Here is a 25,978-nt window from a genome sequence, read left to right on the forward strand (position 1 = left end):
TTTTTTTTTTTTTTTTTTTTTTTTTTTTTTTTTCTTCCCTATTTTTCTTTTTTCTTTCCTAATGACAGAAGCTGCATTGGAGAACTGGCCTGGCCAAAACACCAAGGACTTGTTCATAGCCTAAAAAAGGGAGAGGAGGAGTCTGGTTTTGGAGGTGTCACTCTTTGTGGAAAACAGACTTAGATAACCGGATCTTTCAAGACATTCCCCCCTGAAAGGAGGAATTGTTGTAAGTAGAAGGGGCAGAAATGGTTGACCCTTTTCCATTTCTGTCTGACAACAAACTGGTCCTTGTTTGGAGAACAAGTTAATGTGGAACATCATTACCATATTAAAGTTGTGACATTTCTGACTGGGAAGAAGAAACTGCCTGGCTTTGGACAAAGATTTGGAGCTGACCTTTTTCTGGACTTGCAGAGTAGGTTGTCTGCTACTCATGTCATGGGCAGAGAGGAAGAAGAGATGTTAACATCAATAGCTGTGGTGGGGCTACAATGGGGAAAGAGAATGCTATAGCCAATTCCAATCCATCAGCCACAGTTGGTGAGTTCTCCAGGAGATAAGTAAAGAAAACTCATCAGTGATTCTTAGAGCTTCTGTTTGGGATCCTGTAGTGTAGACCTTGAGCATGGCATAATTTCCACTGTCCAGTATGTCAGGTGAGATGGCTGGAGGTGAGAGTTTAGAACCCTGTAAAACCTAGCTGTTCTTTCCTGAGGAGATCTCGGAGCCCCTCAACATGTGTTCATGTTGATTTAGTTGCAGAAGAGATTTGTCCCCCTGTACAACTAACACAGCTTATTTTCACGGAGTGTGAACAACTACGTGAGATTTCCCTATCCTTCAATGTGAGAGCAAGGCAGGGCGTGATGAAGCAGCTGTGCTCTGGACCCTATGCCAGCACGCACCAGGTGATCTTGAGAGATTCCCCAAATGTCCTTGCTGTGGCAATTACCTGTGCCAGTACCTGACTGTCTTGTAAAGCAGTGACTTGACATAAATCCTCAGTGAATGAATAATTGCATGTCCCAAGGCTGTTAGATGTTATAGTGAGGGACTAGGCTTTGTTTTGGTTTTACAGCATTTGTCACGGGGGCTCCAGTCACTGAGACTTCAGAGCAGCAACAGGCAGCTGCTGATGCAATTCTTCCCAAAGTCCAACTTGAAACTCCTTCATTCAAAGTCCTCTTGTGCTCCTGTTCTGCAACGGTGGATAGCACTCATCATCAGCAAATGTGGAGCCATGGCAGTTAACGGGGTTTCTACCCCTCCTCTCCCTCAGCCAACTAGGCCTCTACCATCACTACCTTCCTCACTAGCAGTGCTGGTGGAGCACAGCCTATGTGCACATCTCCAGTGCCCCCATTTTGAAGTTAGGGACATCACCAACACATCCAGCCCCTGTCAGTGACTTCAGTCAGCTCACTGGACCACGCAAGGTGCTGGCTGAGGCAGGGGCATGCATCTCCCCCTGCCAGCAGCACGGAAACCCTGGAGGAGGAAGGTTCCTCAGGCAAAGCTACTTATTGAAATGCCTCAGACCGGGCATTTGCAGGGGAGGCAGAGCCACCAGTGCATTGCTCAGTGACCTGAGATGTATTTGGTTGGAAAATGTCTGGTTCTGTTCTCGTCTGGGAGCCATTTGATCCGTCCCCAAAGACGCAGCGTAGCAGAGGGCCTGGGGCCCTCCCATGGGTGACAATGGATACACAGGGGTCTGCAGAGCAAAATGGGTTGTCGACAAGTCAAAAAGTCTGAGACCCATTTCTAGGTGGGATTGTCAATATAAAACAACAAAGCAAAAAGGACTCCAGGCTAAATGTTAGCAATGATTATTTTTAACGTTATTTTTACTGTTTCTGATGTGTTCTTCAGTCTGTCTTGTTGATGTTTATTTTTCCGTTTGTGATAAGGGTCATATGTCATGCCTCCATTGCATCAGGTACTATATATACAACCATGTACTGTCCTTCCCCCAAATAGTTTACAAAGTCTTTCTATGTGGATAGGTTCTCACTGGCTCTGAATTGTGCATGCCCTTTGATAGCAGTTTGCTAGAGGATCTAGGACTACTTCTCTTCTCAAAAGCAATGAAGAGTTATGAATGTCCTTGCTGGAAATAAAACAGGATTAAAAAAAAAAAAAAGTGTCATTTTGAAGTACTTTACATAATTAAAATTTGCAGCTATTCATAATAATTATCAACATCTGAATATTGAATGGTCTGGATATTAGTATAGTGAGTTCTGTTTGTTCCTGGCTTCTTTTCTTCATGTCTGCTCCCTTCTCTCACATAAGGAAAATGTTCTTCCCACTTACTTCCTAAAAATGTGGGCCCTAAATGATAATCTCAAAATATCTTTTCAGATATTTATCAACCTAAATATACAACTTCCAAAATACTCACATTCCCTGCCATATTAAAAAAAAAAGTGTCTGTACATGGACAAATGCTCTGTATGCTGCTTGCAGCATGCAATCAAAAGACAAAGGCAGAACCTTGTTTATGAGAAGGACCTGCACTAAACGCATTTCTAACCATGCTTAATTAGGGATTCACTAAGTAGATGTCTGTAGATGTAGAAACCTATTAGCGAAAAAATCTTATATAAAGCTACTCATGATACAAATACTGAAAAAGTGTAATTTAAATGGTGGTGAGTAAAAAGTGAAATGGCAAGCTTTCATTAAAGAGCTGTCTTCTCTTTTTAGGACGGGAAACAACACATTGAAAGAGCTGTGTAAGGTCCCACTGGACCAAGTGAAATCCCAGCCTGTGAGGCTGGAAGAGCTCTGGGAGTACAACTTCTCATCCCAAAGCAAAATGAGTGTAGCATCAGCTGGGCTCGGGAGCTAGCTTTCAAACCGTGTGTGCTTACAACCCTGAGGTGCCAATTTAAACTTGGCTTTTTATTTTTTTTCACCAGATTTGAGCAACGCCTAGAGTTGTCAGTTTCCTGTGGGTGAAAAACGATAAACAGACTCTCAAGGGATGCATCTTGGCAGAGCTAGAAAGGTGCACTTTCCATATTGCCAATCTCCAAGTGAATTGCTCTATCAGGTAGGTTCTGAGCCACAGATGATTTATTTTTAACTGTTTCATTTGTTGTGGCTGAACACAGAACGGGGCTCCGTGGGGCCGTTTGGTGGAGCTGCCACAGGCGGAGGAAGCTGTTTGAGGTTTCCTCAGAGCAGCATTACAGCGGTTTGCATGATGAGCACCAGCGACCATACTGCCAGGTAGAGCAAATGGAACTTGGAGCTGAAAATTAAATATTTTTAATTAAAATCCACATCTGCAAGCCACTCACTGGGAGCCAGGATTTGGCTGCTAAATTATGCTGACACGCTGGGATCACCAGTGTCAGAGACAGTAATCCCAGAGTGGCAGCCAACAGATCTCACTGGTTAATATTTAAAAAGCTGCTGGCGCCTGATGGAAACCTTTTTGTGAAATACTCCATCAAAGCTGATTGTTTCTGCTTGTGAGTAGTGTCGTACGTGGGCAGCCTTGCTGCCCTTTCTGTCTGTGGGGTAAACCTGGTCTTGATGCTGCCTGGAGGGTAGGCTCCAAGATGGCTTTAAGACGTTTTGATGCAATGGCCATCAAATTTGGTGTTATACCAGCAGTGTGCCATGAGCTAATGTGCAATGGCCTAATTAGATAATCCCCAGAGTTCTTCTAAATTGCTCCACTGCTATTTCAGTGGCTGTGGATAATCTTTCTTGACCGCTCTGTCTTTTCTCCAAAATATTTTGAGGCAGGAGGAAGCTGGGGAGAGTAGTTTAATGTGCTGCTAGGGCCCCTGAGCCAGGGGCTTTTACCCTGTGCATCCCACTCCACTGCTGGCTTGTGCCCCACTGCTTCCCAACTCATCAGCTTGCAGCATTGGCCATGGCCCTCAGCTGATCTCCAAGAACAAGGACGTTGTCTTGGTGTCATCTGAAGACACTCTGGAGCTGGAAACACACCAGGAGAGGCTTCTGTTAATAGCTCAACTCTAAATCCATCTTGGGAAATCCTTTTTTAATGCAGCTGTAGAGGCAGAGAAGAGTTAATTGTGTTCCTCTGCTCTGCTCTGTGTACATTATAGGCCATGAGAGAAAGGGTTTGAAGCTTTTTAGCTGGGATTTCAAAGCCAGAGAGTAGAGCAGCACGTTTATAGCTGGTTAATATATCTCAGCTCTCATCAGCATTTAGCAACCCCCTACCCTGTTTTTACTGCTTTGTTGTTGTTGTTTATTTTATTTTATTTATTTTTAAATGCAAATTTATCTAACAGTATGTTTTTCATTAAAAAACAAAACAACAACAACAAAAAAAAACTAACACAACAGAGCTTGCTTGCATCCTAACACCTTTTAGCAGGAAAGGAATGATGTCAAGCAACAGATTGAGAAAAAAGGAGCCAGAAAAGATTTTTGGAAGAGGAAGATTTGAACCTCCTCTTCAGCTCCTAAATTGCAGATTTGGTGTTTGAGTTTCTGTCGACTTACAGGGAGAAACAGGGGTGGGCAAGAGAGACCTGAGAATTTACTGACTTCAGACATGAAGATCTCTGTAAGACAAATGCTTGTCACCCTCATACATCTTCCCAATCAGTTGGGAAACAAGACTTAATCAGTAGAGATGGTCTGAGCAAATAGGGTTATCTTGCAGCTCTCTCTAAGAGTGGCCAGATTAATACTTAATTCTGTCGAACAAGAAGTAAAGCCTGGAGAAGGCAGCCCGCCTCGGAGAAGGGCTGCTGTCAGCGCCACAAAGGGGACGATGAAATGCGAGCGGTCAGGTTCACTTTTGTTTAAAATCAATTTCATTTGCTCTATCACAACCTGGTTGTGTTTGTATTTTCAGTAATGGCTGGGAATAATTAATTCTCCTTCATTTAACAGATCCCTTGCTCTCTCATCACTTGAAAGAAACCCCCAAATTATGTTAAAAAATGACTCTCACACCAAATTAACTAGAAATTTAAAACCAGTTGTCAGTGTCCCTTTAAGCCAAATCCTCTTTCCACTTATAGCACAGATACATGAAAGAGGAGGATGCTGTTCCTGAGTGAGTGTGGAGGAAGATTGAGTTGTGCGTAGGAGGACAGAACAGGAGAACACTCCAGTTACTTGGGCCACTCCTCCAGCAAATTTAATAAGTATTGTTAGAAAGTACTTTGCAGGGAAAAATAAAGTTAATCTCCTCAGCGTAGTTGAATGATGGGGCAGAGCTGGCAATAATAGTAATTAAGAAAAAAACTTTATTGAAAAATGTTGGCTAATTTTCTACACCATTCAGCTTTATTCTGGGGGAAGAGGAGGTAGTGTTTTTTATCACACGGTTTCCGAACTGGATAAATCACCCAATCTATAAGCCATAACAAATCCTTCTTCTGTTCCAGCTCTTTCTAAAGTTATTTTTCCTCCAGAGAGGGAGAACTGTAGCCCCAAACTTGATTCAGAATGGTCCAGGATATTCAAGCCTTCAAAGGTCATTCAGACACAAACTAAGACAGACCATCTCGCAAGCATATGGGGATTGAGTTCAAAATCAAATCTAGGTAGTACAAATACCCAGAAGAATTTTCTTTCCATTTTCTATTTTGCCCCATCACTCATATATTGTACTATTGAGTTATCTAAAGAAATAAAGCATGTTTATGTTATCTAGGTATATTCAACAAACTTTATTCTGCTCCCAAGAGTTCATCCATCAGTTCCAGCCTCCATCTAAACTTGGGATGTGTGGAACAGTAAATATGTCAGTGCATCTTTCTACATCCTGTTCCTAGCAATGGCTGATGGCAATACCTCAACGAAAGGCCAAAACTGAACCCAGAACGTCCTTTAACACAAATAACCTCTTTCTTCACTGTTCCCCTGGCCCCACCCTCCTGAATACATTTAAGAAGAGTCGTCATAACCTCTTTTAATCTTTAGCTGGTGAAACAGGACAAACTCCCTTAATCTCTTCATAAGTGAGCCATTGCACCCCTGTAATGTATTGGTACCCTTCTTTATACTTGTAACAGTAATTTTGTTCTTAAATACAGGTACCAGAACTAGATGAAATACTCCCACAGGTTTTTACCTTTCAACACTGATACCATTATTTTTGGTTTTAGTAAAAACTCCTCTACTAAAGTATTCCAGCCACTCCTCAGGTAAAAAAAAAATAATAAAAAAATTATAATGCTAGATTCTTTTTTTTCCTCTGTGGCACTTAATGGATTAAATTGTTCAGGACCGTAACTTTCCCTTTTCCAGGGCTTGGTGGATCTTGGGAGGAGTACAGATGTGGCAATTTCAGTTCGATGAAGCCAAAGGACCCTACTCTGTTGATGAAATATTACTCCTTTTCTTCTTGGCATCTCTCCGGTCATTTTCATCGTGACTTGTACTCAAAGCAGGGATGTTTCTGTGCCTGGATGGGACTGGTAAGATGAAGAGAAGACACAATTCTGTCATAACAATTCTATAACAGTATACTAGGTGATCCCCTCTTAGCCTGTGTTCCTAATGTGTTCTTAAATATAGAGATGAAAAAAAGATTTTCAAACACTGAATGGGAGTATTGGTTGTTCTCTAAGAACCTTTTGCTACTGAGTTGTGCAAAATTAAAAATCAATTAATGTTGCCTATCAGGTTTCTGAAGAGCCGCAAAATCGGTTGAAGCAAATGCTGGGGACTGTGGATTGCACAGATGGTGCTTCAGCAGCTCCATTGTGGTTTCCTCTGCATCGTAGGTTTAGTCCAGTAGGGACTGTCCCAAGTTATCATTCACTTTTAGATCAAAGATCATATTTTTTATATGAAGAACACAATTATAAATAGTTTATAAAGCATTAGTAAATTATTAATAGAGAAGAATACTCAAGTCATGAATAACATGTTATAGATTATTAAAAGCACATCAATTCTAGTGGTGTAGATGAATAAACCTGACTAATAATACACTATTGAACAGCCCATAACAATTGATTTACTCATTATTAATATATCTATTACTACCTTATTAACTTGTTGTTCACTATGAGATTACCCTGACAGTAAATGATTCTAAAATGATTTGTTTTGAAAAAAAAATAATTTGGCAAAACTATTTTTCTAGATGCTGATTTTTGATTTTATTAAAGATAAAACATAAGTATTTTTTGTCCTTTTAATAAATTAAAAAATATGTGACTCATTGGTTTTAATAGTTTCCCGTAAGCTGTAAGCTTACGAGTAAGCTCCGTAAACTAATCGAGTTAATGTGCAGGCAGGGGAGTAAATGAAAATAATTACATTTATCTAGGGTTTTGAAAGAAGAAGAAAAGTTGACCGCTTGTCAGATGGAAGTGAACAGGACTGGTGAAAGCATCTCTGTGCAAAGTCATCAGTGGGAAGCCTGGGATATACATCTCTCTTGGTAGAAGACATTATCTGAGTGTAGCTTTGGGATGACAGTGGGCAAGGACAGTGTGGGGGGAACATCAGGAAATGTTTCCTGGCAGCAAGGTCTGTCAGGCTGTGGGATGATCTCCCTGGAGAAACGTCGGAAGTCCTGTTGTTCGAGTCAATTAGAGGGTAGTCTAGACAAAAACCCACGAGGATATTCTCCTAAGGACCTGCCTTATAGCTGGGGAGGGAAATGACATGGGGCATGGGAAAATGACTTCATCAATCTCTGTCACCTTTAAAATGCAGAGGTTATGTTGGTATTGGCTACCCTTCCACAGAGGATGCTAGTGAAGATGTTAATTGTAGGGATGGTTTTGTGATATGGGTGGGAAGGAATCAGTAAATACCAACATGACTCATAAGAACTGGAAAAAGTCTTTAGGAGGTGTCCTCTAATTACTATTTTTTGGTGAGCTCTGTATTAGCTTAGCACACTTGAAAACCTCTTTGGCCTGTTAATAACACCCAATCAGTGTTTGGATTCTGAATGCTTAGATGTCATCATTTTAAACAAAATGTAGCAAATAAAAAATAAAAAAATAAAAAAAAATTGCAGAATACCTAAAAATGTTGGAGTGCCCTATGCTGGAGACAGTCATCCTGGCTGCATTACCCCAGAATTAATGCTGTAGCATAATCAATAAAGGGAGTTCAACTGTACAAGGGTAATTGCAACTGGCTTAACATCTGTCTTATGGCAGACCTTGGCCTTCTGCAGCAGTGATAGCAGCTCAGTAGTCCTTATTGATGCAGAGCAGCTATGCAGGTGAGGAGGATGATCACCTGAGGGCTTCACCCACCAGCAGAGAGTTGCTGTTAGCAAAGGAGCCCCATAGTGGCAGTTCTGCTCTCTCCTCCCTGGTTTCTGGCAGCTGGGAGGTAATCAGGGCCCCCATCTTCCTGCCTGGCCGTGGGGTGTTGCAGCAGCCCCTGTTGGTTTTGAAGACAACGTCAATGCAATTGGATTTAGAGTTGCTCCAGTTTGGTCAGCACTGGCACCTCCAAGACAGTTGGAAACCAGAAGTGGCTTTAAAGCATCTCAGGGATGCACCAAATAAGCACTTAGCTCAAAAGCCAGCCCTATGCCTCATGCAAGCTGGTAAGGGTCTGTCAAGCACCATCTGTGCTAAGCAATAGGGAAGGAGTTAATGATGGCTTTTACCTGAAGGTAGGAATTATTTTAGTCCTGTACAATAAAAATGTAATACGGTATATCCAAGGCATGACTGTACAAGCCAGCCCGTTGTCAGAATGTTATATTGAAGACTGCATTGTAGTTAAAGCACGCAGCAATCCTCTCCTTGTCCAGCAGCTGTGAGTCCCCAGAAATCAGGTAGGGAAGGTTAAAAATGTTTTCCTTTGCCTCACACTATGTAAATTGCTGTTGACCTCTTTTGTTTTTGTTGTTGTTATTTTATTTTATGTTTTTAAAACGAGTTCCCAACATCATTAAAAATGAATGTGGGCCTTTATTTCAAAAATACTGGAGGAGCTCCCATTAGCTCTCACCCTCCTGTCAGTGTCTTTTCGGGAATATCGGAGCCGCAGATGCAGAGGAAATGCGCCCAGCCGGTAGATAACGCCTGACTGCCCTCTGACCCTCGGGTTAAACTGCTGTCTGGGCTGCGCAGACCAGGAGCCCCCTTCCAAGGGATGGAAAGCTGCCAGCCTGCTGTCAGCCTGCCAGGGCATCGCATCCAGCACAGGGACACGTACACACCATCTCGTTTGGATGCCTTTTCTTCTCTTTGTGCCCCCCTCCCTGCATGAGCAGGGCTAGGGGATTGCGCAAGCCGGCGCTGAGCCTCCTATCAGCCGTGTTTTTGCAGCTGCCAACTAAATCTGATTAGTTTGTCTGTGTTCCCGGGAAAGCAAATCTGCTGTTTATCGCCAGGTCCATCAGATCCTGGCTATTTCGACTGATGCTTGTTAAGGCGTATTATTATTTATTTTCATTATTATGCAATAGCCGCGAGGGTTTTTACAGTCTGTTGAATTATAGGTAAATGGGTGGTTTATCAAGCTAATATAATGAGACTGGTGAGCCAGAGCCAGCGTTTCTGAGCCCCTGGTGCAATAAGGGGAAGGGAGAGGAAGAAGGATGCAGGCAGCTTTGATGTGGTCCTGATGGCACTAAGGAAGGACGAGTGATTGCCTTGGTATGCTACAGCTCCATTAACATCATCATGAGCTGATTGGGTTTCAGTTTTGGGGACTGGAGCTCTTGTTTCTCTTTATCCTATCAGCTGGTGGTGTCTCCTGCTGCTCCAGCCCTGGTGCTTTCCTCCTCGCCGTGCACTGTCGTGGCTGAGCACCTCCCTGCCCCGTCAGTATTTGTGCTCGCAGTGACACTGCGAGCTCACAGATGGGAAAATGAGATTGAGTGACTCGCCTTGAGTCATGCAAGAAGTCAGCACAGAGCTAGGTGGTGAGCTGGGGCTGCTCAGGTCCCGCACTTACCCCCTGACCACCCCAACACCATCCTCCCTGCGTGTCCCGTCCCATCCCAGCACCACTTTCCTTCCTCTGACCTGAGATGGAAAACAGAGGTCATGACCAGGCACGCTTTAAAGCACAGCATATAAGCAACAGTAGTCACGGGACTGAATGGCTTCCAAACAGGATCTTTCTACCTAAAATACATCCGGCTGCTCAGCTGCAGAAAAGTCTTCATTTCCCTCTCTATTATGCTTAGCTGCTGCCTACCCCAGATGTGTCTGTGTCTCTGTGGTGGGTGAAAAGCCTCCTGGGAGGACACAATGCAGAAAGCTTTTATTAGAGTCATTTTTTGTGCACTTGGAGATTCCCAAGATTTGCTTTGGCAATGACTGTCAGTGGGACACAGTGTGGTCTTGAAGGAGTATACACAGACAAATTGCTGGTACTCATGAGTCACCTGGACAAGATCTCCTGCTCTTCACATAGAAGCTACTAGTTTTTGTTTTTACTCTTTTTATTATTATTAATTATGTATTTATTATTATGCATTTAGAAAGTGGATTTAAATAAATGTACATATATTTTTCCCCACTGTTGCTACAAAGGGATTTTTCTTAGGAAAATACAGAAACAAATTGCAAACTTGGAGAAAAGCAGTGAGTACCGTGAAAAAGCTTAACAAGTCAGTCATGCATCTTTTCCTCATGTGAAAAAGACCTGGTAGTCTCAGGATGAATTTTACCTGTTATGTCTATAGAGAAATTGGAAAATGGCCCTCAAAATACTACCGGCGCAGCAGGTTTGGTTAGCATAGTCTTCATTTGGAAGCTGGAGGGTAGCTCAAGAAGGAATTGCTCCAATTTGGATATAAACCATTGCAATGGGCTTAAAAACAGCATCACTTAAGCTTCATCCATATGCCCCCCCTGCACCAAAATCCCTCACACACAGAAGTGTTCAAGTCTACACTTAAAACACATATAAACTTGGGAGAGCACATCTGCTGGCAGCAGCTGTAGAAAAGCATCCCCTTCTTGCTTTCATCTCCTTCCTAATGGAAAGGAAAATGGAGCATAAAAGATATTCTGCAGAAGGTTAAGTGCTCCCGTCCAAGCGCGGTGGGTTTGGAGGAGTCAATGAAGCAGAGCCAGGGGGTGGGAAGGGGGCAGAGGGGCCTGGAGGGGATGCAGCGGTTTCTGTTGTTTGGCTGCAGATGTGTTATTCCGATTAACTTGAAAGTGGGAATGCGAGGGGTGAGCAGGAGGGAAGGTGAGGAAGCGTTTTTATGGCAGGAGGTGAAGCTTAAGCTTTAGACAGTGATGGAGATGGCCCTCCGCGTCCCTCTAAGTCCCTCTGTTTTTTTTTTTTATTCTTTTTTATTTTATTTTTTTTTCTTGTGAGGCAAGGTGTGTAAAACCAGTACGTGAAACCCAAACAGAAGGGGCCCTAATGGCACATGTGGAAGAGCTTATTAGGCAATGAACCCAGGCCTGGGCTGCTGCTTACCACCGAGCAGCCCTCGTGAATATGGGCTTTGCTGGATGCTTCACTAGGGTATACGATAACCCACCTGAAGGGATGGATGATGAGCTATGCAGTGCAACTGTGGTTTTTGTCAAGCTCTGTGGAAAATCTTGTTGGGTTGATGGTTGGCATCAGGATAGAGATGGAAGGAAAGCTCTACAAAGTCTACCTGCTGGACTGTAATACCAAATGTACCTGTAACAGCACTGTGGTGAGAGCGGTGTGCTAAACAGAGTTCCGGGCTGGAAATGAGGAGTAAAATAAAGGAGGGGAAAAAGTACATGATAGTATTGAGAATAAAAGTTAATTAAAAAATAAAATCAAGAGAAATGTGTCTCTAAGGCCACTTCTTTCGCAGAGACCACCTGTCAAACACTTCCCTGTCTATAAACCCAAGATTGGCTTCCAATCTACTCTGCAGTTCTTTAATTTTTAATGCCTCTCTCCTGGTCTCACAGGTGGCTATTATAGACAGAAGCTGTCGCCTGTATAGATACAGATGTGCACAATGCAGGCGCTGAACGTGAGTGCTCAGGATTCAGGCACTGACACCAGTTGGGAGTTGGAGCTGCCAAAAGAGGTTGTTAAACTACAGAGAGCAAGGTGTCTTGGCATTAAGTATTGCTGTGTCTATTTTCTTCATTCTCTTCTTAATTCTCTCTCTCCTTTTTTTTTTTTTTTTAATATTATTATTTTTGAATTTCCAAAATGTCATCTCAATGCATTTGAACTGACAGCAGCACTAGGTGCTGAGCTGGAGGCAGACAGCTCAAGGTGTGGTCTCTGCATAGGATTTTGAAGCTTGAAGCACTGGGTTTAATCCAAGCCCCCTACATGTTACGATACTTAGCTTTCCCATCACTGTGTTTCCAGGTGAAAAATAGGGGAGTTGTGATTCTTTACCTGATTCACAGGGGTGTTGTGAGGCTCAGTTAGTTAATTATAGTAAAGCTTCTGGATAATAATCATAATAACATTTAGCAAATGAAAAGCAGGTATTATTATTGTTAAAGTAATGACAAGGCACCCTGCTGAAAGAAGCAAATACAACACTGATTATTAAAATCATTTGTATTTAGTGGTACAAATGTAGTGGCTGCTTTATAAACCTAGAGATGCAATCTTGTCCCCAAGCCATAACAATAAGTAATTCAAAGTGCTTTGTTTGGTTTCCCAGGACATAGGAACAAACAGGTATGTTCAGTCAGAAGGGCTTTCTTAAAAAAAAAAATAAAAAAAAAAATGAAGAAAGTAGTGGAAAAGAGAATAAAAGCAGCATCTGGTTGAGATAAGGAAAATGTGAGAGTTTTATCTGAGTACAAGTTGGTTACTCTGCCCAAATCCCTCTCATTCCAGCCTACTGGGAGTTAGGGAAGAATCTGAGAAAGTTGCACAGGGAGTGAAAGAGGCTGGGGCAGTTTTTCATGCACATGGTTGAAGCTATCTCCCCAAAACTTTCCTGCCTTTCCTGGGTACAGCAGGAATATACCCCAAACCTAGCAGGGTCTGAACACAGCAGTGTTGTGAGACATCCTGCTTGGGAAAGGAGCTGACACGAGGGAAAAAGGGAGAGTTTGGGTCAAGCCTAGTGAAAGCTGAAAACTCATGATTTTGAAGTAAACATCCGTCTTTTGGGTAATACTTTTTTCCGTCTGACTGTCTGTCTGACTGTCTGTCTGACTGTCTTTCTTTTTCTTTTTCTTTTTTTTTCTTCCTTTTTCTGCCCTTTAAATGCAGTTTCAGATTTGAGCAGCTGGAAGGGGCCAGTCAAAAAGTCACTGCTGTCAACTGCCCATGGAAAAATGCCTGCTCCCATCAGAGCATCCCTGCCGCTGCTGGTCATAGCCAGCTGACACCAAAGACGCCGTCTCTGAAAAGGGTAAAAATATTGCACAGGGCTCTGGGGAATCTCGTCACTCTCCTGACATGCTATCTTTGAGTCCCGCATTAAAAAAAAGTGGTAGAGAGAAAAATCTGCGGAGTCACTGTTTGTGTGGTACGTTTTTTGTTGATGGATGGGTTTGGTTACTTGGGCTATTAATCTAGTATTTTTTTAGGAAAATAAAATTAATTTGGGGGTGATGTGGGGCATAAACTACATAAATAAAATGAGTATAATTGGATATTGCTCTGGTTACACTGATTCAAAGGCAGTAAATTGCACTTGATGTTTCCAGTGTCGGGCTCCAAGGTCTTTAATTCTGTTCCTCAAAGATGGCTTATGCAGTGAGGGGTGAGTGTTTGCTTCAGCAATTTTGAGTACCTCAAGGGGATCCCAAAATTGCTTTAAAAGAAAAGGACTTCCTTGTTAATAAAACCTCTTTGCTTTTGAGCTGCAATATTTCACCTTAAAGCTGGCTTTTGATCCCAGGAAGTGTTGTTATTCATATAAATCTGAGACATGTGATTGTGGTATAAATATTTAGGCTGATGTTCAGGTATTGCTTGAAGTGTATTTGTACTGTACTCTTGGTTCTGCTGTGGCTGAGGTTGTATTGTTCTCTTGGCCCAGTGACTGCACATCTCTACTTCTTCCAAGGTCTTCTGTGACTGTTTTTGGAGAGTTGAATTGTAACTGTTTTCACATCCTGGGGTGAGAATACATGTATTTCAGCTTGCAAGCAAAGGCCCTTTGACAGAATAAGTTTTAAGGTGCATTAGGCAACTCTTTTCTCATCTTAGACACCGGTCAGTAAGTTTTGATTCATTTCTTCTCAGAAGGGCAACTTTTGAGACCTGACAATTCATTGCCCTGACTGTAGTGTCCTTAGCACAATGAGCTGCCAAGAATAGGAGACAATTTAGGTGTATGTATTTCCTTTACCTCTCATAAGTTCTGTCTTGAAGCTGACATCCTGCTGGATGGTCAGGTGGAACAGAAACCGAATCCACAGAGGTATCTCTTCTGGTCCAGTCTGGCAGGGGCACTTAAACTCTTCACTCTTGTTATTTCTTTGTTTAATTTATTATACTGTCATGTATAAACATCTTCAGGAAATTATTAATTAGTGTGTGTATTCCTTGACAACTAACTCTAAATGGATTAAACATGCTTTACTCGATGAAGCAAAGAGGTGTTGATTAAGAGAAATTGAATTGTATCCCTGAGATAATTTTCTATCTCTGTGTCTAGAGAATAAATGCAAACCAATGCTTGTAGAAGAAACTGAGCTGCTACACTCCAAGTATCTCAAAACTAATATTCGGGACATACATATTAATTGATTTAATGTAAAATGCTTGATGCAAACTTGTACTGAGACTTTAAATTGAGGTCCTGACCATACTCTGTGGTCACTAGAGGATCCTCCAAGAATGGGAATGACCTGGCAATTTCCAGTTTGGATAATTATGTTCTGCCTCCTTAATATTTCCCATGCCCTTTCAATTAGTATGATAATCATCTCCACTTTGCGACCTAAACTGAAGTACAAGTGATGGTACATGCTGTTAAATAGCTGCTGTGCTCCACCCTGGAAAGAGCTGCTTTCCAGCGGCGGTGCCAGAGCTGAGAGCTTCAGCGTGCCCGGTCTGATGGGAGCAGGGACCCAGGGCTCCATCAGGGGCTCACAGCTGCCCCTTGTCTGTGAGCTATTTTGGAAACACTTCTGGATGGAAAGCCCAAGAGCTCACTTTAACCAAAGGAGGGACCAATAAATGAACTGCATGGAAAGGGGGGTGTCATTGTAAATTCAGTCAAACAGCAGGTGAGGAGACCTCTGCTGCAGCTCAAGGGTGAATTTTTAGTGTGAGTTGTGCAGTCCATCAAGTAACTGCAGAGGAATTAGGAGGTGCTATAGCTCCCATCTCCCTGACAGCGTGATTTAAAGAACTGCTCTTCACTGGCCTGGCCTTGTGTCTTTCAGTCGCCTTGAAAAGGAGAGAGAACCATGTCTCTGCTACCTCACTGGCATTTGTCTTAAAAATAATAAAAGTGGAAAAAAAAAAAAAAGAGAAAAAAGACAAAGAAGGGAGTGCATGAGAGAGTGTGGGAGAGAGTTTTCCATGCTGAGCACCCTGCTCAGCCACTGAGTAACAACAGGAGTGTCTTGCTGAGCATGGCATGCTTTGTTTAATCTCGCCTTGATGGTAGAGCATTTCTTTTTGCTGCCACTACACCTTTTACCAGCTACACTTCGCACAGAGGCAGGAATGCCAGCTGCCTCTGGGACAGCAGAGTTTCCCTGCAAGAGAGATGTTGCTATTTTATATGTTTTCTTGATATGCAGCCTAAATGAAATCTCTGAAGGGGGATCTGTCTTTTCCTAACAGCCGTCATTTTTGTATAAAATCGAAGGTATTCATATTATGTCTTCATCTTCTATATCTCAACTAGTAACAATATCACAACTACTCCCTCCTGACAACTATATTCATTTCTCATTAAAGATATTTCATGTTTTATTCAGGAATTTAAATGAAGCTATCAGAGCCTGTAATAGCAACAGTTTGGGATAATTGTATCTCATTGATGGCAGCCTCAAGAGTTCTAATTAATATATATTTAGCTCTCTGGCTGTCTTTAGACCAAGCGCCTCAGTGTGAAAGACAGGGAGAGGCGATAAGGGGAGAAGGGGGAAGGGAACAGGTTCCAAAATAACAAACCCATGCTGAAATTTGGTTAGGAAAATCTGTCTTGCAAGAAGAAACTGCATGCTTTGGGATTATTTCAATCCAAAATAACTTTTGAGACATAGGGTCCTTCTCAAAAAAAAAAAAAAAATATATATATATACGTATATAGATTTACTGCTCTTTTTTTGTTGTTGTTGAGGGAGGAATGACAATTTATTTTATTTTATTTTTTTTTTATTTTTCTATAGTGATACACCTGATATCTGAGTTCAGCTTATCAGTGGTCTCTGCTTTTATTACCTCCTTTCCTACCGCCTCCTCTCTAGCACTTCTTCAGCCACAGAGTGCCCCATTCAAAACTGCTCAGCTTCACAGATATGATCTGCCACGCAAAGGCTCTTGTTACACTTTTTCATACCCAAAAAGGCTTACTTTGGTCTTTGGTGTATGATTTAGCTCTTGCGTACAGCTCTTATTTTTCTTATTCCCTTAGGGCTTTCTTATTCTGCACTACCCCCCCCCCCCCCCCCCCCTTTTCCCTTTATCACCACCTTTCCCTCTGCTGTATGAAATGAGAATATAGGAAAAGATTTGGGGGTGGGGGTTGTATTCTGTCATTGGAATTCATAGCACTTGTATTCACTTACAAGCCTGAACTATTTTCTCAAATCACTTCAGTCTCTGACTTTCTCAGACTGTAGTTTATAAATCACTTTTGTGGTACACTATCTAGAGGGGATCAAGACCCCTGGAAGCTTGAGTCATATTGAATTGCATTGTGTAACGGAGAGTCATTAGGAGTTTACAGTCGGGGGAAAAAAGAAGTCTTATAAATAGGCTAATTCAACTGGCACTTATATGTTTTAAAGGCATTACTGAAGAAGGAGGATGGTAGTATTATTTGCTCCCAATTTTGCTCTCATCAGCAGCAGCTAAGGGTGGCTCTTGAATAGGACAGGAATAGAGATTTTATAGACCTCCAGCTTCAAAACCTCTAAAACTTTTTTTTTTTTTTTTTTTTTTTTTTCCTCTCTCCTTTATTATTTAAGCAAGTACTAAGGACTGTTTAGAGGTGTATTTAACTGGCTTCAAAGCTGAAAGCTAATGCAGCATATATGGTCTCAAATTGCCTCAGTTTCTCCTGAATGAGAGTTGCTTTTCCTTTCAGTTGATTTTTAAAGGTGTCTGATGGAAGCCTCTTATGTAGAGCAGAGCAGGGGCTCTCTGACAGTGAAAGGATTTTTGTTAGGAAGTGTTTTTTTTTTTTTTTTTTTTTTTTTTTTGAACAAAGAGAAGAAAAGGAAGTGATGCTGTGCTGTAATGAGAGTTTATTTATTTATTTATCCCACTGGGGTGTGTTTCACTTGCAGACTCATCAGCACAAAAGTGGCAACCTCTGGGCATTGTCTCGCTGCTGTCTGGGTGTTCTTGGCTGCATTTGGAGGGGATCAAATACCTGGATATCCTCACTGCATGCTCACGTGCTTACAGGTGTGGTAGAGGCAGAACAATGACCAGAAGCAGGTGCCTGGTCCTCAGGAACTCCAATTTGTTGCCAAAATGCTTGCTTGTAGCCGAAATTGTTACTATTATTATTTTAAAAGGCAATTTTCAGTATTGTTTGCAGATCTCAGTTCCATGTCATCCACTTCCATGCCATCCGTTGGGGTATTTGGCTTGGTCTGCACAGGATTTTCTCAGAACAAAAAGAATGCAAAGCAAGCCTTGGCAAAACAAGATCTGTGTCAAAATGTCAGAAGTGGGAGGATGGAGAGCTTGCGTGGCCAGCAGCAAGCGGTTGGGCTCTGTGGTGGCTTTATGCGAAGCATCTCCTCGGGACCTGGCTGATGGGTTGCTTTGCAGCTCTGCCTCTGCTGTTCTCTAACCTGGGCTGGAAGCCAGCCCAGGCCTGAGAGATGGAGGGTCAGTCTGGTTTGATGGTGTAAGGTCAGAAATGGAATGAGGCTGGGATATCTCAATTGAGATTCGAGCGTATAAAAGCATAAATCAAAAAAGCAAAATCCTTGAAGGGACACCTTGCAGCTGTCTCGGGAAATGAAAGGCTTTGAAATGAGAAGGCTGGAGAACAGGAGGATCCTGCAGCCAGTGCAATAATGATGCTCTTCAGCCTCGACTCAGAGAATAGCAAAGTCCTTTCTGTTGTCTGGAAAAGTGCAGGGCGTACTCTCAGGCCTGGGGAGAGATGCTCTGCCTTCACACAGTAGCTGCCAGGGTACTGGGGATGTTATATATGCATGTAAACACAAATCACATCACTTACACAGCTGCTTTCTGACTAAATGCATCTAAAAGGTTATTCTAAAAAGTCTTTGGCAGCTGTAGAGCCCCTTCTTGTGTGTCCTTGAAAAGTCTCAATAGGCCCAAAGTTCACCAGCAAAGTCAGGGAAGGAGAGAAGAATGGACTTTTTCATCTGCACTACCCTGAATGCTGCTGTTTCATTTTGCTGCAGGATACTCATAATTTTATGCTTATTTAAACAGACACATATCTAGTTTATGGGCATATTTCAGCAGGAAAAAAAAAATCTTGTAGCTCAGAGTGCATTTCTCATGGGCAAACACCTGATCCCCTTTAATAAGAGATAAAAAGGAAACTATTCCCTTGCCAAGGGAATTGCAGGGCTTTGCTGGCAGGAGCACGCTGGTAGCTGTGCTGCTGCCTGGTATGTGGTGCTGCTCACAGGTTTGGGGAGCATCGGTGGCTGGTGGCAATGCCATGAAAATCCACAGCAGCAGAACCTGTGGGTATCAGTGAGAACCACGCAAGTAGGCTGCAAAGAGGTTTAGGAGTTCAGGATGTGCACATCTGCCAATCACACATGGGTCAAGGGTAGACATAATTGATGGTTCAAGTTGCATCAGTCTAGGTCCTTACTCTTTTAAGGATTTTTTTTTTTCTTCTTCTTCAGTAGTTTGCAGTGGTTTGATATTTTTACTGCTATTAGTATTTTTCTTGAGGAAAGCGAGTTGAGTGCTCAGCTCCCATGTGCTAGTCAATTTCCCCACTCCCAAGGATATTTATAAGTTTACATTTGTGGGTTGTCTGTGAAACAGTCCATGCTGGTGCACTTCTATTCTCTGTGGTGCCTCTTATCTAGTTAGTTTTATGCTTTGGATTACCTTGTTTTGCCTACAGAGATGAGAGATGGTCAGATCAGTTTAAAAACTGTTGACTCAGGTGTATGAAATGATAAAAGCTATGTAGGCTACAACACCAGCCCCACAAATACAGGACCAGCCATCGGATGTTTCCTCTCACACCTTTAAAGCTGCTGCTTCTGCAGCATTGTCTTTAACCAGGAGCACAATGAGAAATGGTGAAGGTGGGTGCCTGCCTGACACCTAGCTGGTTGTCTGGGGTTCTTGGGGACCCAAAACAAAGATGTAGGATGACTTCTGTAAGTGCCTTCTCCTGTGAATTACAGAGAAAAGTGCCACAAAGGCTTCTTTAAGAGGAAGGAATATGGAGTTTGGTGCTTGTTATCACTGGAATGAATTAAGGTCTTAAGCTCTCTTCTCTAGCTTGGATTCATAAATCTGATCTCCCCTTTTGGTCCTTTCTGGAACTGTGTTGTTATTCACTGTTTTTCAGGACATTCAAGTACTGATCTCCAAGCATTATTCAGGAGCACCGATTTCAAGAAAAACCATCAGTGAGTTTATTGGTTCTGACTTGTCAAAGTCCAGCAAGTCCTTTCATTCATTTTTAAGCAGAAACATCGTGGATTTTGACAGAGTAACTTTGCAGTCAAACTTGTATCTTCACTGAACCAGAAGGTTTCTCTTATTCACACCGATATGGACACACCAGGAACACTGTAAGAAACTGCATTTAGAAAGTTCCATTGAGCAAACCCAATGTGCACTTAGTTCCGATAAGCCCTGGAGATTCAACCAGTGAGACCTCAAAGTCCAGTGTAATTTTCAGGCTGATGTATCCCAAACAAACTTCACTGCTCACTTTCTACAAATCAAATGGGGGGGGAGGGGGGGAAGGGGGCAAAATGATCAGCTAGATGTGGCTCCAGAATAAGCGTGCAGTCTGTTCTATGGTGTCCAGGTCTTGTTTGATTTCTGCTCATACACCACTCAGAAAATAAACATATGTTTTAGTTTGATTTTTAACTTGGGTAGAGGTATCCACATGTTTAAAAATAAGGTGGACATTACTCAAGTGTAATTCAAGGGTGATTTTGGGATTTTTTTGAGAAGGAGAAGAAATTTTAAAGACCATTGTATCCTTTTTTTAAGTTTCATTTCTTTTGGTGGCATGTTACTTCATACCACTTATCCAACATTTGAGAGATAGAGATTCTGTATTTGGGTACCTTCTTGTCTGTAAAAAGCAAATGAATGCTACAAGAGCATGGTCTGTAGAACATATTTTGGGCTTCATCCACGTCAGCGAGCTTGCCACAACTATTAAAATAATTATTCTAAAAAAATATAGTTATTTTAAAAATGACTTAAAATAAGTAAGTGGAAAGACTTAGTTCAAAAGTCTAGTATTAAATGGGAACTTGGCCTGGGATGGGATGGAGCAAGCAGATGTCCCCTCTGCTGAGTCTAGGCTTCGTGGCCTTGCTGTCCTTTTTTAGGATTTGTTCTATTCCATCACAGCTTTCCAAAATTCTTTGTTCTAAACCCGTTTAAGTTTTTGAGGTTCTGAAGCCTCTCAGCTCTTCCCTTTCCAAAAAGTAACAGAAAATTGCACACACTCAGAGAAACTAATGATATTGGAAATCTGCTGAAAGCAGGATGAGCAAGTAAGCAAGGAGCAGAGAGGATTAAGGAAAAGCCCTACTTTGAATCCATCCTTTTGTTTTATGGTCAGCATAGTCTCTGTTTGACATATCAACAAAAAAACAAAGAATTGAAATTAAGTGAAAGGTTTGGCAATTAGAAGAGAATGGTCTGTAACATTTCAACAAAGCCACTGATCGCTTGTGCCAGCCTTGGCTTCTCTCCCCAGCTTCTCCCCCTCCTCCCCCGTTACACGATACTACTTGGGAACATGTTATCAGGGTCTGAGAATCAGGCCAGTGGCTGCTGATGTTAAAAGGACATGACATGTGCACAAGGCCGGGCATAGGGGCTGGCTGCACATATTAAAGGCAAACACATCACAATCCGATTAGTTGAAATGGAGTGTGTGTGCCAGCTCTGGGATTTTTTTTTTTTTTTAAGTAATACTTCTGTGCTTTTTTTATTGATTTATTTATTTTTGAAAAGAGTAATTCCCTTCTTGCTTTTTTTTCCCCTCCTCTACTCCCTGCTTCTCCCCATGTTCAATGCATTCATCCCTGCCTTTTCACCTCACCAGAGCTCCTGAGGAACAGGAGTGCAAAGCCAAGTGGAGTAGGGAGGAGAGGGGAAAAGGGAAAAAAAAATATATAAATAACGCAAATGCAAAGAGATCTTTAATTTCTTTTTGACCTGTCCTGTACAACAGTAAGTTTCTGCAAATCTAACACGTACTTCTGAAACTATAGTTTGGGAAGAATGGGAGGGATAAAAGCAACACACAGTGTTTCATTAGAGATTAATCCAACTAGCTAAATGCGTGTGTGGGTATACGTTTTTGCTAGCCATGTGTTGTAAAGTTGTTTTAGAAGTTTCACATCTTCCTTCATACATCTCCAAATGACTAAAGTTTTTATTATTTTATTAGAATGCATCTCCTGTGGCTTTGTACCATTATTTTAGTAGGAAATTTGATAAGAAGGTTCATAAAGAAAGGACAAGATTCTGATTCTTGGAAACAAAACAAAACAAAAACAAAATAGATCTGAAGGTGAAATATCTTCAGCACATTTTGCTGAATGTAGAATATGTCCTGTATTTGATATCTAAAATGTTTTCAGGTTCTGATAAAATAGGTATATTGTTATTGGTCTGCAATCTTGTTTATTTGGCTCCTAGACTAACTAAATAATTCAACATGTGTAAATTTAAGTTTGCATATAGTACCACTGAGAATAAGGGAATTTCTTGTATGCCTAAAGTTAAACGCAGTGTAAGTTGGTTGAAGCCAAAAGTTTCACCTCAAGTCATTACACTTGAAGGCATCCTTGCTCAGCAAATTACCTAAAAGCCTGCCCCGTTGTGAGTGTGTACCTAAATTCCAATGCTCAGGATTCATCTTGCTAATGTGTGGTCATGAGTTTAGTCTAAGGCAAAGGTCAATTAGCAGAGAAATAGGACAGGCTTTTCTTTGCACACAGGATGGTAAATATGTAGAATTTTGCTAGAGGAAAAAAAAAATCATGGGGAAAAGGAGAAGTTCAAATGAGGTAGGTGGACCTACATGGGCATTCTCGCTTCCTTCCTTCCCACAGCTTCCTCTGTTCCTATAATCTCAGCACAGATGTTTCCTTTTTAATCCCTGGCTCCAGCTGGCAGTACATCTCTGCTCTACCGTACTTAGTCGCAATTACTGTAGACATTAACTCTGCACATGCTTCGGAAATTGACTTCTTTTTCTTCCTTGGAAATGTTGCTCATCATCAGGTTTTTAACAGCCAGAAATAAAGGCCATTTGTGTACTGATGAATCCTATTCCCTTCAAGATTTGTAAGAGAGATAAAAGGCACAAGAAACAGGCTTAAAACAATTGCTGGCATCATGGAAAACTTGGATATATAGTTTGTAATACCTTTTTTTACAAGTATGGATAGTCTTCATGTGATAGAGTAGGAATGGCAAAAATGTCAGGCATGTACCATGTTCACCCTCCTGGTGTTACTGTTTCAAACTAAGCACAATTGCTTTATCTATTTATTTTGATCAGCAGAGCACAGGCTCAGTATACTAAGCTGATTTTGCAGTATGTTTTGTTGTAGATAAAGTTGCATTTATTAATGGAGCAGGGATTGATCAAAATTTCTGGAATCAACACAAAATTCACAAGTGGCATCTTTCCCTTGTACCCAGCTGTGAGACTGTATCACCCCCTGTTCACCCATTTGTAGAGTGATGCTGCCCAAATGCCATCTGAACCTGATGTGGCCCAGGCCGGGTTCTTACCAAGAAGGATGAAACTGAAAATCAAAGCAGTGTGCCCTGTGCTTGGTGGCAACACAGGATCCTTCAGAATATGCTCAGCTCACCTGGTGATTTCAGGGGTCCCAGTTTACCCTGATTATCCTAGTAGTGTCTTTTATTCATAATCACGTCCAACAAATTCCCATTGGGTGGGTAAGTGATCTGAGAAAGCTGCACTACTGTGCTAGGCAGGACTGATGGGCAAAGGAAGGGTAAAGAAACTGGAGGGTCCACACATCAGGTATGGTAGCTTATTTGCTTTGATTCTTAAATAATCTAAATAGACTACATGAAATATCTTTAAAATGATTAGGAAATACTTTAGTTGAGCTGGACTCTTGTCTTTTTCTGCATGATTCCAGTGAACTCAGATTTTCTGTTCTTGATTGGTAAGAGCAAACTGGACCTGAAGTTTCATCTCCTAATGAAGTTACTGTGTGTTTTCCTCATTATCCTTAGCTCTTGCTGAAAGCACTTATATTCCCATTGCTTTCCGCCATGTTCCTGTGAAGGAGGCGAATGGATAGCATGGCCAGTATTTCAACCGGCTGCTAATATGATGTGTACAACTTCAGACACTTATGTGAGCACCCAGAGTAAGAGGATGAAGTTGGCAGCAGCATGAGGTCATCTTGCCTATAAACCACCTAACCACTGCCCTCCAGGTAAGAAACTGGAAACCTGTGCTTATCTCTATCAGTTAGTGTTCTTAAGTGAGTGGTCCATTGCAGATTAGATAAATGTGCTGTTACATGCACAAAAACCTTTCAGAGTCCCTGGAGAGCTTTCAGTGTGGATCTGTACTACCTCTCAGTCAACAAGAAAAGTGGGATTTGTTTCACAATGACAGTTCTAGGACTCAAATTAGAAAGTTCTGCCAAATGATGATAATTCTGTGTGGTCCTATGGAAAACTTGCAGGGATGTGTGTACTATTTTCCCAGAAATAACCCGTAAAATCTAGATTATTATATTAATGGAGAGGTTTATTTACCCTGCATTGCCTAATAGAGCACACAGCCTTCAACGTCATTACACTCCGTTTGGCTTCCTACAGCTATTATATTCACTCACTGATGGGAAACAAGAAAGGAGAGTGAGAAGTCGAAAGCAAAACTGAAAGTGCTTTAGGACAATTCAGCTTTGGATTTGTCTTCATTAAATACAGGAAAAGTTCAAAACAAGACCTCTTTGAAAGTTGCTTAATAATGTTGCGAAAGCTTTCCATATTTTTTGTCAAGCTCTGTCTCTTCTTGGGATCTTGTAGTCAAGATGAAGTGTGTATACAGACATTACTGAGATCAGCCATTGATAAATTAAAGAAAACCATGAGCAAAACTTTTCTGATGCAGATAAGATAACTGCAAAATCTGCCATGTCAGCAGGAAGAAAAGAGTTAATCAGTTTTTTAGCTGTGGTACTTTTTCTTTGTCATAATTTCATGTACTATGGTTAAGAATGACTCAAATAGCTTTATTTCTGTGGCAAATCAAGAAATAATGGGGGCTTAACATTGGATAGTGTTTCTTTGCAGGAAAATTTAAGAAATTGTTTAAGAAACACATCCCCCTTCAAATAAAACAAAACAATGTCCTGAAGTAGAATCCATTAGGAAGAACTAAGAGCTACAGAGAGGCCAGATGTAAAGGCTTCTGCAATATAGTGTTAAATATTTGAAACCAGTTCCAGGTGACTTACACAATAGCTGGGCTTGTGAGAATGATCTCAGTTAAAAAATAAAATGGAGCAGTCACATTCCTTGAAGGGATGAAGGCACTTTGAAACAATCTCCCCCTACTCTGCCAATTCTTCCACATTAAATCATAGCAGTGATTATTGAAGTTCTTTTTCTCTATTAAAGAAATTTGGCAAGTTTCTCATTTTTAACTTTCATGAGTTGACCTGATTTAACTGGTAGTTGAAAATGTTTAAAAGGAACTAATCTCCATTTTCTTTAATAAATCCACCATATTTTATACAATATATTTGCTGCATAGGAATAGAATAGTCTCCTTGTCAGCAAGGAATAGAGACTCAGCTGCGGTGTAGAACCAGCTAGATTCTCCAATTTTATGAAGTGAAATCCTGGATCTCACAAATCTGTTGGGTCTCTTGCTGCCTGAGCATGTCATCTGGTGCCATGTAAAGTCTGGAGCAGAGATCAAGAGAATACTCTTGATGTGCCCTTTCTCTAATAGGAGTTGGCTACTCTGGCAGAGCTGAGCGAGAATTCAATTGTGATGGAAGTTAATGGGATTTATTTTTATTGCTGAGGTGCTGGGAAGTGGATGAACCCTTGAGTTTACTTTGGCTCCCAAGTTATGTCAGCTTGTCCTCAATGGTCTCACTGCCTCTGCTGCTTTCTCTTGGCTTCTTTGCCTATAACAGGACTGCATCTACATCAATAAGTAGAAGAACGCCTTATGAGCTACTCCACAGAGGGAGATAGTTGATGCTGTGCACTAGATTTCTATCCTACGTTTATTTGGGGAAGGATTTGTCTTTCACCATCTCCAGTCCGGGTTCACAAAATGATTTTCCATTACCAGTTTGGGTACGAGCTTAGCTGCTCAAGCTGGCTCAGAGAAGTGACTCTTCTTAAATCAGGAAGACTGCTGTAAGCTGCAGGGTAAATGTAGAATCAAGAGTTTATTTTCCTTTTATGGTTTTGAGGTATTTATGAGAAGGCAAACAATTGTTTGTATAAATTCATAATTTCAAATAATTATCACATAATTTCTGTAGGTGGTTCTGGATGATGTTTATCTGGTTTAATTTGGAATGGGAGGTCATGTGGTTTGTTTTTGTTCCCTGACTAACTGGACTTGATGTTTAGATTCACATTTCTTGAACTGATACTCTTGTTATGAATTTAAGCTGGCTTCCTACAAACACTCTTAAATAATTGATACAAGCTGGCTATTTCCCTGGGAAAATACATG

General features: G+C 41.4%; 1 long non-coding RNA gene across 3 annotated transcripts in view; it reads left to right on the forward strand.

Annotated features, from left to right (window-relative positions):
• Positions 1–19,639, forward strand: part of LOC118172001 — a 21,477-nt gene extending 1,838 nt beyond the window's left edge. The window contains exons 2-6 of one of the 3 annotated variants that reach the window (XR_004753513.1): positions 69–229; positions 2,928–3,061; positions 6,259–6,428; positions 11,856–11,977; positions 13,135–13,553. This is a non-coding gene — a long non-coding RNA (uncharacterized LOC118172001). Of the gene's footprint in view, positions 1–68; positions 230–2,927; positions 3,062–6,258; positions 6,429–11,855; positions 11,978–13,134; positions 13,554–19,585 lie in introns of those variants that run through there. The other 2 variants (XR_004753514.1, XR_004753512.1) reach the window with 2 other exon arrangements.
• The last annotated feature ends 6,339 nt before the right edge of the window (positions 19,640–25,978 follow it).

This window comes from Oxyura jamaicensis, chromosome 10, assembly GCF_011077185.1.
Source record: "Oxyura jamaicensis isolate SHBP4307 breed ruddy duck chromosome 10, BPBGC_Ojam_1.0, whole genome shotgun sequence".
Lineage (NCBI taxonomy): Eukaryota > Metazoa > Chordata > Aves > Anseriformes > Anatidae > Oxyura > Oxyura jamaicensis.